Below are 19,547 nucleotides of genomic sequence, written 5' to 3'. Positions count from 1 at the left end.
GCCCAGAGAGACAGAGCTGGAGAGGCCACTGGGCCAGTGGACACACGCTGGGCTGATGGAGGAGCAGGGCTGGTGCCAGGCAGAGCACAGGACAGAGCAGTCGGGGTGGTGGGCACAGCAGGCCAGAGACCTTGTGCTGGAAAAGTCTTGGCAGAGGGCGTGGAGTGAGGAGGGCGAGGAGGAGGGGGTCCACGACAAGGCTGCAGAGGTGGGATGCAGAGAGCAAAGTGGAAGGGGGCCGTCAGTCAGCTTAGAGATGTTAAATTCGATTCTCTGTGCAAACGTGCCACCCAAGGAGTCAGTCTCTCTAAGAGCCGTCGGGTGATCCATTTACCCACTGGAATCATTTGAGAAGATTTCTTCTACAGCTGCTTCTAGACTTAGTTCCATGTCCTCACGGGCAACACACGCACAGTCTGCATTCTAAGCATCCTTCGGGGCCAACAAGGAGTGCGGGTGTCATGCCACCCTGGATGTGAGTCTCAGCCTGACATAGTGGTCACGCGGCCGCAGGCACCACGCGGACTCCAAGGTTGGGAGTTCCTGGTGGCCTAGTGGTTGGGACTCGCGGTTTTCACTGCCACGGCCTGGGTTTAGTCCCGTGGCTGGAGAACTGAAATCCCACAAACCACAAGACACAGCCAAAAATAACACTCAAGCTGTAAATAGGGTGTAGGCAGGGCCCCCTGGAGTTTGTATGGGGACTGGACGAGGGGAGCTGGCCTGGCTTGGTGCCCCGTAACAAAGCATATGCACCATTGAACTGGTGGGTGTGTAAGTGGGGAAAGAAAAAGAAGTGTTGAGATCTGGAATGCCTTGAGGGCAACTGCAAGCTTTCCAGCATGTGGCAAGGGTTCTTTCCAGGTGTCATGTGGTCACTTGGAAGGGCCGCTGCCCCCCAGACACGTGTCCTGCTGGGATCTCAGGCATGGGGCAGAGCAGCAGGTGGGGTGGGTGACATAACAGAGATGAAGCATGTCCTCAGGTGTAAACTCCATCTCAGAGCCCAACTCGCCCTGCCCGCAGGCCCCTCAGAGAATGGGGGAGCAGGGTCCCTCCTTCCCCTGTCCTCCGTGCTCCCAGAGAAACCACAGAGGAGGGGACGACCACAGCCTGAAGCAACTCCCACCCCAACCACCACATTTAGTCACACTAAAGGGGAACCTGCTGAAGAGGAAAAAATCTTCAGTTCAAAGCAAGGGACCGGCCCTGTGTCCAGGATGGTCACGGAGGGACCCAGCCCCTCCAGCCGTCTGTCTGCTACAGGGGGCACCCAGCCCCCAACCAGGGAGTCACAGGTCTCCGGGACTGAATCTCCGGCTGAAGTGGCCACTCAGACCAGCTCTTGCTGCCACCTCCCTCCTCTCAGGGAAGGCAGTGTTATCATCCTGTGAGGGGCTTTCTGGCTGCCCTGGGTCCTCTGGTTGCCATCCTCTCTGTAGGGAAAGAAGAGCCTAAGGCCTGAGGGGCGTTTGCCCACTGCTGGGGGACCAGGAGTGTTAGCATCTGCAGGCCCTGGTGGGTGGGGGTTAATGCCCGTGATTTCTTCTTCAAACCACTGTACAACTGACATACACCAAAACTTGCTCCCTCCCTTTCAATTGGCGAGTATGTCACGAGTCCTGAAGAACACACATTTGTGGAGACCCTGCTGTCATCAGTACACAGAATATTTTCACAACACCAGAAAGTTTCCTCTTCTGATGTTGGGCTCATCTACACAACAGCCACGTGAAGTTGGTTTCTACTCTGACACTCCATATGCCCTCCTCCCGCCCCTCCACACAATCTCCCCAAAATGAGGGTCCTGTGTTGTCATGTTCGAATCCAAAGACAAGATTTTCCAAGGATCTACCAGACCGGCGTCCTCTCTTCCATTTCACCAATAGGTTTTTAACAAAACCCAGCTCACGTGTCTTCCCAGACCCTGGTCATTCACCCCGTGCTGGGGCCCGAATCCTTTCAGACCACTGGAGAGTGTAAAGACGCGAAACGAAACATTTCAGGGAACAGGAAGTAAAGAGGTGCTATTCAAGGTACCCCACGTGCCCCCCCACATCCACACAGCCACAGCCCTTCCTGAGGCTCCTGGGCATGATCTTCCCGTGTGGACAGAGCAGGGGGCAGAAGGCACCCCTAAGTTCACATTGATTGTGTGTTGAATCAGGGGTAATCATTATGTCATCCCTTCAAGGAAAACCGAGGTCACAGAAAAGATGGAAAAACACGTCTCCATGGTTGTCCTGACGCGGTGGGGGACAGCAAGCTCATCTGAAAACATCCCCGACTTTCTTGGCATTTCTTCATAAAACAACACAGGCTACGCCCACCTCTGCCTGTCTGTCTCATTCAGAACGTGTGCCCGGGTTCAGCGCTGTCTCCTTTTGTTTGGAGAGCGCCCTTCTTCCTTTTTTTGGTCAGCAGGTTCAGATGTAGGCAAACAACAGATTTCCTCTCACCAGAGAAATAAAATATTGTTTTAACATCAGATTCTAACAGAATCAAAATCCTCTTCAGCATATTTTGAAAGTGTGATTGCGAAAGATAGAAGGAGCCCTGGGGATGGTTAGTTCAGTCACACCCACTGGAAACAAATGGGGTGGCAGAAGCTGAAGGGTTTCAGGAATCCAGTGAAGAAAATCAAGATTCCAAACTGGGGTCCATGATGTTAACGCCCTCCACCCTAGGGCAGACATCTCCCCTGCCTACACCTGAAATATCCTTCCCCCAGATAAGACTCCCATGAGCCACCCCTCCCTGGGAAGCCCCTCTTCTGCACACTCAACTTCAGGCAGGGTCTCCTTGTCCTCCTGGAATCTTCTGTCATCACCTGGAGACTAGCCTTCTCAGTGTCAAAATGCATAGAACCATATACCTAAAAGGAGTGAATTTTGTTGCTGTTGTTTAATCCCTCAGTTGTGTCTGACTCTTTGCAACGCCATGGACTCTAGCCCACCAGGCTCCTCTGTCCTCCACTGTCTCCCAGAGTTTGCTCAAATCCATATCCATTGAGTCAGTGATGCAGTTTTACCATATATAAATTATACTCCCATAATGGTTTCAAAAGAAATCACAGCCTCCTTGGAATGGCTAAAGAAAGCTGGATGCAAAAAATATATATAGAAACACCAATGGGAACTTCCTGCTTGACTCAGGGAACTCAAACCAGGGTTCGGTAACAACCTAGAGGGATGGGATGGGGAGGGAGGTGGGAGGGATGTTCAACATGATAAACCTGTGGCTGACTTATGTTGATGTTTGGTAGAAACCAACACAATGCTGTAAAGTGATTACCCTTCAATTAAAAGTAAATTTTAAAAAATTACAAAAACAAGCAAGCGCAATCCCCCCAAATATACCCCAGCTCCCTGGAGCAGCACCTCCATCCTGCTCCTGTGCCACTGGGCCTCCATCTGAGCACCGAGCCTCCCAGGCTGGCCCCACACACCCAGGCTGTACGCTCTTGCTCTGCGCTGATTCCAGGGGTCCCACAGCTTCCTTGTGGCCATGCTGGGTCAGTGACCAGTGACCCATTCCTGTTCCGTGCCCCCAAATCTGTCCTCTCACCTGGCGCACCGTCCACACCTCAGCCGCTAGGAAGCCTCAGGTCTTATCTCGGTGGTCAGGGCTCCCTTTCTAGGCAACATGGTTGGTGATCTTGGATTTTTGTTTTTAATTTGGTTCCCTCATTTTCAAAAGAGGCCCACCCTGATAGACACTAGGCTAGTCTAGTCACAGGACCTGGGACCCTGCCTCCTTGGTGATAAAATGATTTTAAAGCATTAAAATGAAGAGGACAGACTCCTTCGGCCAACCTCCCCCTGAAAAATGGAGGCACATGTGCCCTGGTCTTGTAGGGACTTGGAATTGTCCATGGCTTTGTGGCCAGGTGGACCCATGCGTCTCATTGTCTCCGCTGTCCCACAGCCTAAATCCCCAGTGGGGAGCCTCTGGTCCTCATCTGCCAACGTGTCCCGCTGATCAGCAATCACTGGGCTCTGTTCCTGTCACACTGGACACTCTCAGTGCCTCCTTTCCCAGCCGCTGGGACCCATTGTCCCCTCTGATTTGGCCCTTCTGCCAAGCCCTATAGTCCTGGTGACTCCCGTGTAGCCCACGGAGGATGTGGCCCCCCACAGCCTTCCTGGGGAGGCTGCCCTGCACAAAGTAGTGTCCTTGGGTGCCTCACCTCACAGAGGCCTGATCCCTGATGCTTCTTATTTTGGCCTAGAAGTATACTCTCGTTCCTGGGCTTATTGGATAAATGCCAGTTCAGTTCAGTTCAGTCTCTCAATTGTGTCCGACTCTTTGCGACCCCATGGACTGCAGTACGCCAGGCTTCCCTGTCCATCACCAACTCCCGGAGCTTACTCAAGCTCATGTCCATCGAGTCAGTGATGCCATCCATCCCTCTCGTCCTCTGTCTCCCCCTTCTCCTCCTGCCTTCAGTCTTTCCCAGCATCAGGGTCTTTCCCAATGAGTGAGTTCTTTGCATCAGGTGGCCAGAGCATTGGAATTTCAACTTTAGCCTCAGTCCTTCCAATGAATGTTCAGGACTGATTTCCTTTAGGATGGACTGGTTGGATCTCCTTGCAGTCCAAGGGACTCTCGAGAGTCTTCTCCAGATTCAAGATTAATGCAAGGGGTGACCACTAAGCAGCCTCCAGGCTCCAAGAGGGCAGGGCCCCATCCACGGAGCCTCCCCCACCACCCTGCCCTGATAGACTTGGTACGAGGCCTGTGGTCAGCCTGCCTCCCCTGAGCTCCACACTTGCCTTCCCAGAGCAGAGACACGGGGCATGGTGCCCGCTGACCAGGTGCAACAAGACAGGCCTCTGGGTTGTGCTGACGGAGTTGGAGGTTATTCAGTTATCTCCTTAGGGAGAAGGAGGGCGGGGGTGGGAATGATTCACAGTTTCAACGGTCTGGTGGAGAACAGCTTCAATGGGCAGGTTTGCAGGAATTTTCCCAGTCACTCTTCAAGCTGCCAAGTCTGATTTCTGAGGTAGCACAGCCAACTCAGACCTCGTGTGGTTGTTTTTCCCTTTGATATCAGCGTTGGCACCTACCATGTGCTAGGTAGGGCAATTTTATGGTGAAAGTGAAGGCAAGAATTTAAAGATAAATGTGCAAACTGCGTTCATGTTTGCTGAAAACATAGTGCTGACTAACTGAGCAAGAATTTTGATGAGTGATCACCTGTCACATGCGAATACCACCTTCCTAATCATCTGCAAAAAATTAAATGCCTGGCTGGTCACTGCACAGTAAATCAAAGGCAGTTTTAAAAAGTAAAGCTAGTTCACTGGTGGAAGGTGCCTGAAGGCTGTTTCTACGCGGGATGAAAATGTTTTCATTCTTGATGCAGCCACAAGCTGGGACCTCCTGGTCTTGTTAAGTGGAGGAGGACTGGGGTCAGAGGGTGTCTACATGGGGGATGCCCTAGGCCAGTAAAATGTGCAGGTGTCCTCAGAGCTCAAGAGAGGGTTTTATGCAGCGAAAACCCTTGTTACTACAGCTGGCTCTAGCGCTCTAGCTCATTCCCGACAAACGCTTGGCATGACTCGTAACTGCCGAGTTGTTAAGCCCGAGAGTTGAAAAGGCCCTGCAGCTGGCAAAGAAGACAGCCCAGTAAGACACCCCCTCTCCACCACATGATTCGTGACTCCAGGGTCAAAGGCAGTGTCAATGCTCATTTTTAACAAGTGGTAAAGAGAGCGGTACACACAGAGGTATGCCACAATCCCCTCCCACCGCCTCAGCACCCCACTCCTGCTTCCTTGATGAAGTTGCGTTGCAGCTGGGAAGAAGTCGAAACTCAGTCTCAGGTGGGACCTGAGGCTTTGTGCACATTTCGGGTGGGAAACTGAGGCTCAGCGAGGTTACATCACTGTCCACTGTGTCAGCGGGCGAGGAGGTCCCCTGCCTCCCAGTGACTTTTCTTTCTGTCACCTTGCTTTCAATCATCACCAACTAAGTTAAAAGGTTGCATTTATTCAGGGGGAAAAGGCTCTTTTTCCCCTGTGATAATAAGTTACAGTATTTGAAATTATTCATAATTCAGATGAAATTAAAATATAGACTTCAGGACGTCCAAAGAATCAGAATAGATGTTTGTACAGCACTTGGTCTCCCCCTCCTGCAGGATGAAAGAAAGTTGTATTTAGATTTCAGTCTGTTAATAACACAAAATACTCAGGCACGGGCCTTCCCTGGTGGGTGGTGCAGTGGTTAAGAACATTCCTTGCAATGCAGGGGACGCAGGTTCAATTCCTGGCCTGGGAACTAAGATCCTAGATGGGAATTAAGATGCCGTACAGCAATTAAGCCTGAGCACCACATCTAGAGAGTTCAGTGGAGACCCAACACAGCCAAAAAAAACCCAAATTACTCAGCAGAGCATGAGCGTTGCCAGGACTCTGGGTCGGTGCCCAGTCTTGCATGCCAGAGAGTGTGCCCCGTGAGAGTCACTGCAGGAGGCTGAAGAGAGGCCCCAAGCCCCACTCAGGGCTGGGGCAGAGACCTGGAGCCCAGGCCCATTCAGATCACTGTCCGTGCCGGGGAACCATGCGCCTAGCTGCCATCAACCTGTGTGGTTCACGCCGCTCAGCTCAACCACTTGTACCAAGTGTCCACCCTGCCAGGCATCGCCAGGCACCGTGGAACAAAGACATGGTTGACTTTCAAAGGCTGCAGGAGGTTACGGTTACACACAGCCCCAGCAACTGACTGACTCTAGGTGTCCAAGGTGATTCCAGGGCATACTGCCAGGTTGGGGGTGGTCTGGGTGTGTCTGTGTACATGTGTGTGTGTGTGAGTGCATGCGTGTATATGTGTGTGTGTGGGGTTCACGCCTCTGTTAGGAGCTTCCAGCCCACAGCCATGTCTGCAGTCTGTAGTGCAGAATTGGCTACACGTTTTCTCTCTGAGACAGATGGAGACCACCCCAGGGCAGACTTGAAGCATCTGTGTGTCCACCTAGACTCCAGCCCACGCGACTCACTGACCCCCGCTGATCACTGCTTCTGGGTCACTGGGCTGGCTGGCCATGTGAGGGAGTAAGTGTCCAATGGTCACTTTTAAGGCTGTTTCTTTTTTTTCATCCAGTAAAGGAGAAAATGACATCTGCAGCCATGTGGAAAAATCCCTAAGATTAGGCTGGGGGTGGCTCTCCTGATTTTACAGGCAGAACTTGAGGAACTGGGTTCAGCCACTGACCAGGTCACAGGACGCTGGATCCAGGACCAGAATTCAGCTCTCCTGCCTGTTTCCAGAATACCAGGTGCCAGCTCACATCCGTGAAGCCTGGCTTTGGCCCGAGAGCTTCAGGGGAGGGTCTTGTTCTGCTTTTCCTCCTGCCCTGGCTTTGAGGGAGGCGCCCTTGCCCACCGGGGAAGTAGGGGGTGGTGGTGGAAGGTTCCCCTCTGGCCTTGCCCTGTCCTTCAGGCTTTCTTTAGCCTTCCAGAACCCCCTGTGTCCACCTTGGCGCCTGCAGGGTGTCTGAGGAGACCCAAGTCCAGCAGGTCCTGGGCTAAGGCAGGCCCAGGACTTTTTCTCTTGAAACTTTCCTGCCAGGAATCTGTGAGCTCCATGAGGCCGACACTCGGGGGAGTGGAGGGGGCCTCTTCTCGGGGGCCAGCTCCCCTCTCGCCCTAGCATCTTCCTCTTGCCGCCAGGACCGGCCAGCCAGACCCAGAAGGGTCCTTGGCAGAGCTGAGCCCGGGCCCCAGGACGCTCCCTGAACACAGATCAGCCCGTTTGCCGTCCAGCCCCCTGCAGGAGCCCCGCATGCATCTCTGCAGCCCCTGCCTCCACTTTTGGCAGAAAACAGGACTGAAGCTCCTCTTAAGCTGACTCTGTCCTTTGGGGAAAGATAATTTATCCTTGGGTTAATATCAGGCAAAAAGTTATGGCCTTTTACTGTGTTGAGCCTCCATCTGTTTATTATCTACATCTGGCTGATGTTTTACTGAATGTCGACTCTTTTTTATTAGGGGGTGATAGAGCTGCCTCCTCCAACCAAAATCCGGGCTGGTTTCCATCTGCCTCCCCAGATTCCCCCCACAGCCATCACCGTGTGCATGGCTGCCGTGAGGAGGTTTCTTGCTCTCATACCAGTGAGTGGATGGGTGCAAAAAACCCCATTGTCGGAACTAGATGGCATTTATCCTCCTGGCTTCTTCTTTTTTATTGACCTGGTTTCATGCTTCATTACGAACACACGCCAGGTCTCTCCAAATCTTTCCTACTCACAGGAAGCTGGCTCCTGGCCCAGGACGACCAGGGTGACACCTGTGATTGCAAACAGGCACTGGGGCACTGGGGGTTTGACAAAGTCGGGGTCCCGGGCTGTCACACACCAATACCTCTCTGCACAAGGGCCTCAGAACAGGAACCAAGAAGGAGCATTTGGAGGCATCTCCCTTCCACCTCCTCTTTCTGAACATCCCCACTACAGGCAGAAAGTCTGGGCCAAGCAGGGGTGCTGGCTGCCTCCACCCTCCAGATGGTTCTCTCTCAGGCAGAGTTGCTGTAACAAGTCACATACATGTGGCCACTCCTCCCGCCACCCTCTGTTCCCTCCCCACGAAAAACAGCCAGAGTTTCAGGAATGATTCACATCCTAGACCAGTTCTCAGAGGGTCCTGCCCCCTTGAAAACTTCCTTCTAAAAGTCAGAATCCCGGGCAGAGGGGTAGCTGGAGGGGCTTCAGTGTTCTTGGGGCTGGGCACAGACTGCATGAAGCAGGTGGTTTTTAAGGGAGCACCCGGCAAGGGTAGTCTTCTCCTAAACTCCAGAGAGTGTGACTTCACACCCCCAGGCTGGACTATTCCAGGCTGGACACCCGTCCAGTAGCCCCCAGCCCCAGCCCTCTCTGCTAGTGTGTACAGGGTGCAGAAGAATTTCCGAAGTAGGGGTGTGCCCTGGAAAGTTCTGCAGTGGGTGGTGCTGGCCCTTGGGAACTCAGGCTCTGGAGGCAGTGGCCTCCTGGTCCCCCAGCCCAGTACTGATGAACTGGCTTCCAGATGAACCCAGAATCCTGCGGATCAGAGGAGGTGGAGAATGGGGACTCATAGTGGTGTCACAGTCTCCCCAGATTCTGTGTTTATAGAGAGGAATCAGAGAGGTAGTTGAGATGGAGGCCACCCCACAGCAGTGACTTATCTAGAGGGTGAGCATGCAGGCACAGGTTTTCCTCCTCCGGTGGACTTGAGGGGACACAGGCCCCCCATGATGGGCTGGTCCTGAGATGGACAGTCTTCTGTGCAATTTCCATTTCCTAACTCGCTGTCATGTCCCATCACGCCTCGTACCCCAGGCCCAGGTTGGGAGCAGGATACAGGGATATCTTAGCTTTGAAAAAATGACTCAAGTGAGGAAAACAAAGTTGAGTTGATACCAAGTGTCATCGTCCTTGGCCCAGTGTCATCATGTGACTAAGCTTCATGGATGTGAAGAACAAGAGATGGGGAAGTCCCGGGTCAACGTGGAGGTTCTTCCTCAAAGCCAAGGAAACATCACTTGGCTGACCTACCAGGCATTTGGTTGAGTTGACAGTGTGGGGTGGGGGCTGGGGACAGAGTCGTGTTTGGAGATAGCATAGCATAAGGTCTTGGTCTGAGTCTCCACTCCACTGCCCCCCAGCTGTGTGGTTCTGGGCAGGTTACTCAACCTCTCTGCAGAGTGGCACATGGGCTGTCCTGTGGGCTAAATAAGCTGACGTATGGGAAGCAGTTAAAACAATTAGATGTGATCATTAACACCCCTGTGAGCTTGTTAGCTCCTGGGTGCATGTGTGTTCACCCCAGGCATGCTGACTTAGGCAATTGACCACTTCATCAGTGCGGGAGAGCTGGGAGGGGCAGATGTCACTCCTGGGATGTGGAGGCTGCAAGTATGTGAGAGACTAGGCTCAGAGCCTGCTAAGGCTGACTGGACCAGGCAGGCCCATCCCACTGGAGCCTGGGACAGAGGGTGGGGTCTGACGTAGCCTTGGCTTTCAGGAACTCTTTCTCAGAGAGCCAGGCCCTCTCTGTAGTGTGAGTACTTGACACTGGCTGTACGGTGGCACCACCGGGGAGCCCAGGCCTGTCCAAGACACTGAGTTACTTGGTCTGGAGGTGCCCCAGGTATCTGAATGTTTGTAAGGCTTTCTGGAAAATCCTAAAATGCACCAATGCAACACTTTTTTAAAAAAATTTAAATTAATCAATTTATTTATATGGCTGCACTGAGTCTTAGTTGTGGCATGTGGGTCTTAGTTCCTTGACCAGAGCTAGAACCTGGGCTCCCTGCAGTTGGAGCTCAGAGTCCCAGCCTCTGGACCACCAGGAAGGTCCTCTGAGGTGACTTCTAATTGAATAGAATTATGGAAAGGCAGGCAGCCAGAGGCCACCCTGTGTGGAAATCACTGTGCCCCCAGGAGGGCTGCAGGGAGAGGCTGAGAGCAACCAATCAGAGGCCCTTCTGCTCAGGGGGGTTAGCCTGGTGTCTTCCTGATGGGAAGAGGCTGGGCCTCAGAGCTGTGCACTCCCTGACCCTGTACACTCCCCTTGAAGGGGACAGACACTCCGTTTCTCAAGCAGGAGAGAACACCAGTGTGATGATCATGCAGAGTAAAAGGGGCGGGAATGAAGGCCATTTATGTCGTGTTTCCAGCTCACCGGTCTCTTCTGTGTAAGAAGTAAATATGGGGCCAGTTTGGGGTCTCTTGATCTAACGTCTGACCTCAGGCTCAGGGCTCCCCTGCCTATGGTTATAAACTGTGCAGCTGGACCTGGGGTGGGTCTAAGGGACTTTCTCCTTCAGGTGGTGGAAGGGCCACCATGGGTCCAACTGGTCCCAGCTGCCCAAGGACTGGAGGGAGTTCCAGACTGAGTGATGGGCAAGAGGGTGGAGCTGAGGCTTCGTAGTCCCTCCTTGAGTCGGAAGGGACAGGAGCTGCTCCTTTCCTGGACACGGGGTCATCATGTCTATTTCCTCAGGCCCCTGGCTGGCAGTTCTCGGGAGAAGCTTCTGCTCAGAGGAGTCCCTGAGGGGAGGCCTGGCACTCGGCTGGGCAAGGTTCTGGGAGCTTCCATCAACCGCTGATTAGGAAATTGTCTGAAATGCTCTCAGCGTGGCTTTGACCACTTCTGCAGTGAGTGTGTTAAAGGCATAATTCACCAGGCCAGGTGCCTGGCTCTGTCCGTCAGGAGTGATTTGCATCCTTGCCCTTCTTCACTTGCCCCACTGAGATCCGGTGACATCCAGACAGTGTGGTGACAACAACCCCCTGTGTCCCAAAGACCCAGCCATTGCACTGAATACAGGGCTCCCTCTAAGAATGTATTACTTGTTAAATGAATTCCACAAAAGAAACTGAACCTACAAGCATAATAAGAAGAACAAAAGGTCAGAGTGAAAAAAGCCCAGGTCAAGGGTGGGGACGAGTCTGTGGTGTCTGGGTGGCAGACGCTGCTGTCAGGCTCCGAATTGAAGACATTGAGGGGTGTTCTCTTTGGGGGTTGTTTTCAGACTGTCTCAGCATGCTGGTCTCACAACTCTGTGTGCAGAAGAGAATGGGCTGGAGTACAGAAAATGTGGACTTAATTCTAGACCCTTTGCTTAAGAGGAAGTGGGCTTGGGTGGCTGCCCTGAGCAGTGCTCCTTCAAGTATGGCCCCTCATCCTTGGCCTGCTTAATCAGAAGAGGAAGGGTGGGGACCAGCCCTCCAGGGACTCTGGGTGGGGACCAGCCCTCCAGGGACACCTTGGGCATCCGGCCCACCTTCCAGAGCTGGGAACCAGTGTCAGGAAAGACAACTGGACGCAGAGGCTCTGAAATCTCTAGAGCAGTGCAGGCCACACGGGGTGCTGAGCAGTTGAAACGCAGAGATGCTGCGTGCTGAACACACCCCCAATCTCAAAGCTTTAAGATGAACAAAAGAAGATGAAGTATATCAGTGCTATTTTTTGAATCGATTATGTGTTGTAGTGATAATATTTTGGATGAAGAGATAAAGTGTAGGTAAGAGTTCAGTTCAGTCGCTCAGTCGTGTCCAACTCTTTGTGACCCCCATGGACTGCAGCACACCAGGCTTCCCTATCCATCACCAACTCCCAGAGCTTGCTCAAACTCATGTCCCATCAATTCGGTGATGCCATCTAGCCATCTCATCCTCTGTTATCCCCTTCTCCTTCTGCCTTCAATCTTTCCCAGCATCAGGATCTTTTCAAATGATGCATCAGGTGGCCAAAGTATTGGGGTTTCAGCTTTAGCATCAGTCCTTCCAATGAATATTCAGGACGGATTTCCTTTAGGATGGACTAGTTTCATCTCCTTGTCCAGGCGACTCTCAAGAGTCTTCTCCAACACCACAGTTCAAAGCCTCAAGTCTTCAAAATAAGAGTGGTAGAAAATGAATTTCAGTTCTTTTGTTTCCCTTTATTTATGTGGCTGTTGAAACAAATTGAGTTCTGTGGTGCCTCATGTTACATTTCTAGCCCACCAGAGCCCTGCAGGCCATCTCAATGCCTCCAGTAACACCGTGGACATGCTGTCCCTGCACCATCAGTGCTGTGGCCACCAGACTTGGTGGCTCTTTGAATTCCATTCAACTTAAATAATAAATTCAGCCCTCCAGTCACATGATGTATATTTCAAGTACTTGAGTCACACTTGGCTGTGGCCACCATGCCGCAGGGTGGAAATCTAGAATGTTCCATTGCAGTGGAGCATGTAGCATGAAGTTGAGAGTATGGTGTCCATGCCCTGGGTCCAGTCTGGCTTTGACAGTATCCCAGCCATTATTGCACACCTCCCAAGTCCATGCTCCTCTTCCCCGTGACCAGATCTCTGGTTTTGTTTAGGACTTCTTTTTCAGTGTACTCAAGGTTTCAGATTAGTTTCCTTCCAAGAATCTGGTCTGGCTTTAGAGATGGGCATGTAGCCTGTTTGGCCAATGAGACATGAGGGGGCATCACTGAAACTACAGGGCTGACTTCTTTTTATTTTATTTGTTTTTATTTTTATTTTTGACTGCACCACAAGGCTTGTGGGATCTTAGTTCCCTACCAGAGATTAAACCCGGGTCGTGGCAGGGAAAGCACCAAGTCCTAACCACTGTGCCACCAGGGTTAGGTGATGGTTCCCTATAGAGGGAAATTCTGGGGAAAATCTGGCTGTTGTCCTGTGGGAATATATGGTTTTGAGGAGCTGCAGCCACTTTGTGACTGTGAGGCAAAAGGTTATTTGATATGTTGAAGATGATAGGACAGGAAGCAGGAAAGAACTAGGGGGTTTGGTAACCTTGAGTGTTCATGAGGCCACCAACTCTGACACCACTCCCACTGAACTCCTTTTTATGTGAGGTGGTCCACTTGCCTGGTTTTAGTGCATTCAGATGTGTTTTCGGTACTTACACCCACAAACACTCTACCCCGTTATCCTTGAGCAAGTCACTGGCCTTTCTAAACCTTGCTTTTCTCATCTCTAAGACATGAACACAGGAGTTCTTACCTCATTGAATGAACTACTGTGATGATAACACCAGGAAACATTGATGTCACGCTTGTTGCATGGCAGCCTCTGTTTAAAACATACATGAAGCACTCAGCATAGGATCCTGAACCTTGTGTGTTCTCAACACTCACCCTTACAATTGTTGCTGTTACAGGAACCAGGCTGTTAGTCTGTACATTCTGTTCCTGGACACTATTTTCAGCAGGAAGAAATATCCTTCCTGTCGTCCCTCCAGACCCCAAGAGGGGAAAGTAGCAGGAACATTGGAAAGATGTTTTTGCCCCATGTCAGTTTTAGAAATTCAGACCCTCTTCTAGCTGTACAGTATAGCACCCAGTACGTAGGAAACTGTCTTCCTGGTGGTCAGGTTATAATATAGACATTTAGAAATAGACTCAGGGCAAGTTCCTGCAGATCCATCCGGAGACCAAAGGAGCAGAGTCTGAGCACAGTCTGATTCTGGACGTAAACCAGACCCCGGGAGCTCGGGAGTGAACTTACCCTGTCGGCATACACGCCACACAGGCCTGCCCCCGTCCTGCATGCTGAGCAGCTTGGTCCATTGCTTAACCTTCAGGCAAGAACTGTGAAGGTCTGTGGGCTTACACTACCTCCCAGCTCCCCAGCCAGCCCACCATGGTCTCATGGCAGCTGGCAGGAGACAGGGACTCCCAGACAGGGGATGGTGAAGGACAGGGAAGCCTAGCATGATGTAGTCCATGGGGTCACAGGGACTTGATTGCTCAGGGCCCAGGGGTGCTGAGCTTTCTGTTGGCACCTGTCCCCTCTTGCTCACCTCCTTCCCCACTGTCCGCCCCCCAAGCTCCTGAGGGTGATGGGGTAGGGCCCAGGTGGATCCTGTGCACACCAGGGGTTTACATCAGAATCAAGGAACTCTGAATAAAAGCATTCTTTGTCTTATAAGGGGGTGATAGCAAACTTGCCCAACTTTCCTGCGGAAAGAGTTGTTATCTTTATTCCTCTGATCAGGAATCCATCTCCCGATAGCCCCCAGGGCATGTTGTCTCTGTCTCTAAGGCCATCACTGGACAAACAGCCCTGCAAAAACTGTTCAGAGTGAAGTGGTCAGCACCTTGCCCCACACGATGTTGAAGTTCCATCGCTTGGTTGTATCCGACTCTTTGTGACCCCATGGACTGCAGGATGCCAGGCTTCCCTGTCCTTCACCATCCCCTGGAGCTTGCTCAAACTCATGTCCATTGAGCTGGTGATGCCATTCAACCATCTCATCCTCTGCCGTCACCTTCTCCTTTTGCCTTCAATCTTCCCCAGCATCAGGGTCTTTTCCAGTGAGTTGACTCTTCACATCAGATAGCCAAAGTATTAGAGCTTCAGCATCAGTCCTTCCAATGAATATTCAGGGTTGATTTCCTTTAGGATTGACTGGTTGGATCTCCTTGGTGTCCATGGGACTCTCAAGAGTCTTCTCCAACACCACATTCAAAAGCATCAGTTCTTTGGCGCTCAGCCTTCTTTATTGTCTAGCTCTCACATCTGTACATGACTACTGGAAAAAAAACATAGCTTTATGGATGAACAGAAATAGGAGAGGCCGAGGCGTGTCCCCTAGGCCCCTGCTCTTATCACGAGGCAGAGAAAACCTCTCCATCTCCTGGCTACGGCTCTCTGCACAAATACCCTGTTTGTATCTCCAAGCTGCTCGCTACTGGTTTTGGCTCCAGGCTCCCCTTTCCCTTTTGGTGACCCATCACTTTCTTAGTGGTGCAGGTTCGGAGGACCAGAGAGGTGCAATGGATAGATCCAGCTTGGGTCCAGTTCTGGGTGGACTGGCTGTGGCTGGGGCGGGTCAGCTGACACAGACACTCTGCCTGTCTCTGTGGATGGATGGAGTGGGGCAGAGTCTCTCAGGGTGAAAGCAGCTTCTCTGAAGACTCATTCAGAAATATTATTGCACAACTGGTGTCACCATCCTTAGCAACAGCAGACCTCCAGATGGGTTTAAATCACTCATATTGAAGAGTCATCTGGTCTGACTCAACTACAGCAGGAAACAGTCCCCACAATAAAGTTATTTAACTACATGGTCTGCCTGAGAAGTGGGTCTCGCCTCCCTGCTGAGTGGATTCAGAGGGAAGCTTGACAGCTCCTTTCATTGCTCACAGCTTGCTGCTTCTTTGAAGGTGCCAGAATCATTTGTATTACCATTAAAATGTGCTGTTTATGGAAATCCTACTCAGAACAACAGAAAAGCAATTGCAAAGCCAATCCAGCAACCAGAGGAAAGGCCGCCCAATGGAGAGAAATGAAAGGGAGAAAACAGTGGAGTTCATGAAAACAGAGTTAGGCACAGCAGGGCCCATGGAGAGGGAGCTGAACCTTGAGGCTGAACATGGAAGGAGGGGTCGGACAGGCTGGTCCTCCGTGGCCTTCACTTCCCATCTTTACCGACAGGACGGAACTCTCCCCGTTTGCCACCACCAGCCTCTCAGAAGACAAGAGGCTTGGAGCTTGTGCGTGTGCGCTCGTGATGAATGGCTCTCTGTGGATTTATCCTCCATGTGACTGTTCTCCCTCAATGAAATGAAACAGCCATCCAAGCAGAGAAGCCCAACTAAAGTTTGGCCAAGTGTGTACACTTGATCAACACTAGTCTCCAGTTTAGAAAGTGTCAAAAACAAGTATGAAAGGGCACTTGGGAATGAGGGGTGGGACTAGCTTCCTCTGCCCCTGGAAATGCCTTGGCCCTCTGGCTTCCTGCCCTGCAGCCTGTAACTGGAGAGCCCTCACCTCTGCCCACCAGGTCACCTCTGCCCAGGCTAGTTATTTGCAAGCATCCTGTGTCAGACAGTGAGCACCCAGCCTGCCTTCCTCCCAACACACAGAGCTGAACTCCGGCCTCCTGCCTGGACCCCACTCCCCGCCCCCACCCCTGGCGTCTCTCCTTCCTGCTTTGCTGCCCTGGGCCCTGCCCTGGCTGTTGTTTCCAGGCCTGGCGTCCTTGGGGATTTGTCTGTCCCTTCATCAAGGTGAAGCTCCAGCCACGGGACTCAGCATTTTAAGAGATACTGTCCACTGTGGGAGGGAGACAGGGGGTAAACAGACACTCCCAGTGCAGGAGAGCCTGGCTGGAGGCTGAGGTGGGCTTCAGGGGGCACTGCGGAGGCCTCCTTCAGCTTGGAGATTCTGGACAGACTACACAACGGGGCAGAATTTGACCCCAACATCATAGAAGAGGACGTGAGGGGCCCTTTCTGAGGACCTTGAGGCTAGAGCAAAGGCCCCCTCATCGGTCTTTTCTGGTCCCCACAGCACCCAGGTGGGCTTACCATGTAGGACAGCACTTCTGTCATTACTTGAGCAGCTCAGATTAGACTGCCCTGGAGGGCCTTTGAATGTTGATGCCATCAGTATAGTTTAATGTGGTTAGAAAAGCATGCATGGGGCCAGAGTGAAAGAAGGTATATTTAAGATTCACATGTGTGTTCATTTTGCTTATCTGCCAGCCCTAGAAGATGGGCGGGGTCACCTTCAAAGGCAGTATATGGACCAGCCCTAAGAGATGTTTTCTTAGCACTGGAGATGTCACACCACCAAGTCCCCTGTTTTACCAACACGATTCATGCTGAAGAGCAATATTTACTCTTGACTGCAAGGAGATCCAACTAATCCATCCTAAAGGAAATCAGTCCTGAATATTCATTGGAAGGGCTGATGCTGAAGCTGAAACTCCAATACTTCGGCCACCTGATCTGAAGAACTGACTCATTGGAAAAGACCCTGTTGCTGGGAAAGATTGAAGGCAGGAGGAGAAGGGGATGACAGAGGATGAGATGGTTGGATGGCATCACCGACTCAATGGACATGAGTTTGAGTAAACTCCGGGAGTTGGTGATGGACTGGGAGGCCTGGTGTGCTGCAGTCCATGGGGTTGCAAAGAGTCAGACCCAACTGAGTGACTGAATTGAACTGAACTGAACTGATGGCTCAACCCTCACCTGGAAGATCCCCAAGTATGCCAGAAAATGCTTCTCAAATTCACCTGGGATGCGTGGTCCAAGGCCAGCCCTGGGGCCCACTGTTGACTTGAGAACTGTGGGGAGAGATGAGGTCTTGTGTTTTGTCATCTGCATTTTTAACACACTTCCCACGTGATTGGAATGAACACTACAATTTGAGAATCTTACTCTGGAAAATAGGCAAAAGGATCTTGTAAAGGAAACAGAAATGGCAGCAGCTAATCCATGTAGTAGCCAGTTACGTTCCTCTAAGATGTTCTCGTTCCAGTGTAGATTCTCATGGGTCTATCTCCATGGGCCAGAGATTCTGGAGTTGGAGCCCCAGAGCCTATGCATTTGATAAACACCTTACTGAATGTGTAGATATTTGATAAACAATCAAATGTGTAGACCTTACCTACAAGTGTGGAAGGGATGACTTTAGAAGGGATGACTTTAGGGATGACTTAGAAGCTGAAATAGATTTTCAATTTTCTTAACATCACAAATTCTTTTTTTTTTTTTTAATTTGAGCTTGATTATTTGAATGAGGTGAGTTTTCTAGCCAATAACAGCCAGAAATGATGTGAGTGACCAAGGACCGCTCAGGTGAGCCTGAGGACAAGAGAGCTTCTAGAGCAGAGGAGCCCAATTTAGGAAGGACGCTGAGGATTCTAGAGCAGTGGTTCAGCAGGTGGGATTCATAGAACAGCAGCATCAGCACCCCCTGGGCTTTGCTAGAGTCTCAAATCCTGGGCCCCACCCCGCTCTGAATCCTAAACTCAAGAGTTTAGCAGTCCATGTTCCTGAACCCTACGGAGGACGCTGATGGTCTCCAAACTTGAGAACCAGCATTCTGGACATTAGTGGACAGTTTTTGACAGTCTGGTGAGGGTCCCCTCTGTCCTCAAGTGTGTTCCCTTTCTCTCTGCTGCCTGATGGGGTGGGAGACCTCCTTTTCCAGTCCCCACACTGCAGAGACATAGAGCAAACGTCTCAGACCCCATGCCCACACTTTCTGGACCTCTGTCTTTCACAGTTGGGGGAATTCAAGCAAAGTTCTTGTCTTTCATGGAAAAAAGATGCTGTCTAAAGTCTTAATAATATTGTCGATTGATATTACCTTAAAGGTCTAAAATTTTTGCTTTTAAAGACTGGTGTATTAAGGGGGGAAATTGTAACTTCATGTTGGGGAGACCTGGTGAACACCACCTTAAAGCAGGGGACAGAGGTCCAACCAGCAACTTTGGGACCAACCACCGTCATAACACCTGACCCAGTGTCCTGACATGGGCACCAGGCGTTGCTGCCTAGAACACACACACTGAGTCAGTTCAGTGGGAAACATCAGCCAAATGCACCGAAGGATGTCCTAAACTGGCCTAACTTTCTAACACATCAGGGTCAAGAATACCTTGTTCAGTGTCCACAAGGCTCAAGAGAGCTGAGAGCTGGCGGCCCCCATGGTCCTGGATGGGAAGCAGAGGGACAGAACCATCCAGGGCATTAAGGGACAAGTGACAGCAGCTAAGAGTGGCCTGTGGATTTGATAGCAGTGCTGCTTGATGGTAAGATTTCTGAGTTTGATTATTGTACTGCGGATGCAAAAGAGAATATCATTGTCCCCAGGAAAACCCAAAGGCATATGTAGGGAGGATCCTATATGCAGAATTCTATGACATATTCTCAAATGGTTTAGACAGAGAGGAAGCAAGAGAGAATGAGAGAAGGGTAATGGGGCAAAATGTAAACCATCAATAACTTTGGGAGAATGGGAAGGAGTTTTTTTTAACTCTTCTTACGACTTTTCTGAATAAACAATTTTTTAAAAAATGAATATAGATTTAGAGAGAGTATTCAAGTTTCTGTCATGGTAGTTTTGCATCATGGGATTATGGGGTCCGGGGGAGGGGCATATTTCTTTGTCTTTCTTAAAATCTGTTCAGCCTCCAACATTCTGTAGTATGAAATTACTTTTCTACTTAAAATCAGAAAAGAATGAATGACATGGTAAAGATGATTCTTTCTTTTCATACATATTCCAGTTGTTTTCTTTCCTTTCTGCTG

The sequence above is a fragment of the Odocoileus virginianus genome, chromosome 9 (assembly GCF_023699985.2).
Source record: "Odocoileus virginianus isolate 20LAN1187 ecotype Illinois chromosome 9, Ovbor_1.2, whole genome shotgun sequence".
In the NCBI taxonomy this organism is placed as follows: domain Eukaryota; kingdom Metazoa; phylum Chordata; class Mammalia; order Artiodactyla; family Cervidae; genus Odocoileus; species Odocoileus virginianus.
The sequence above is the reverse complement of the archived record's forward strand: the minus strand, read 5'-3'. Positions refer to the sequence as shown.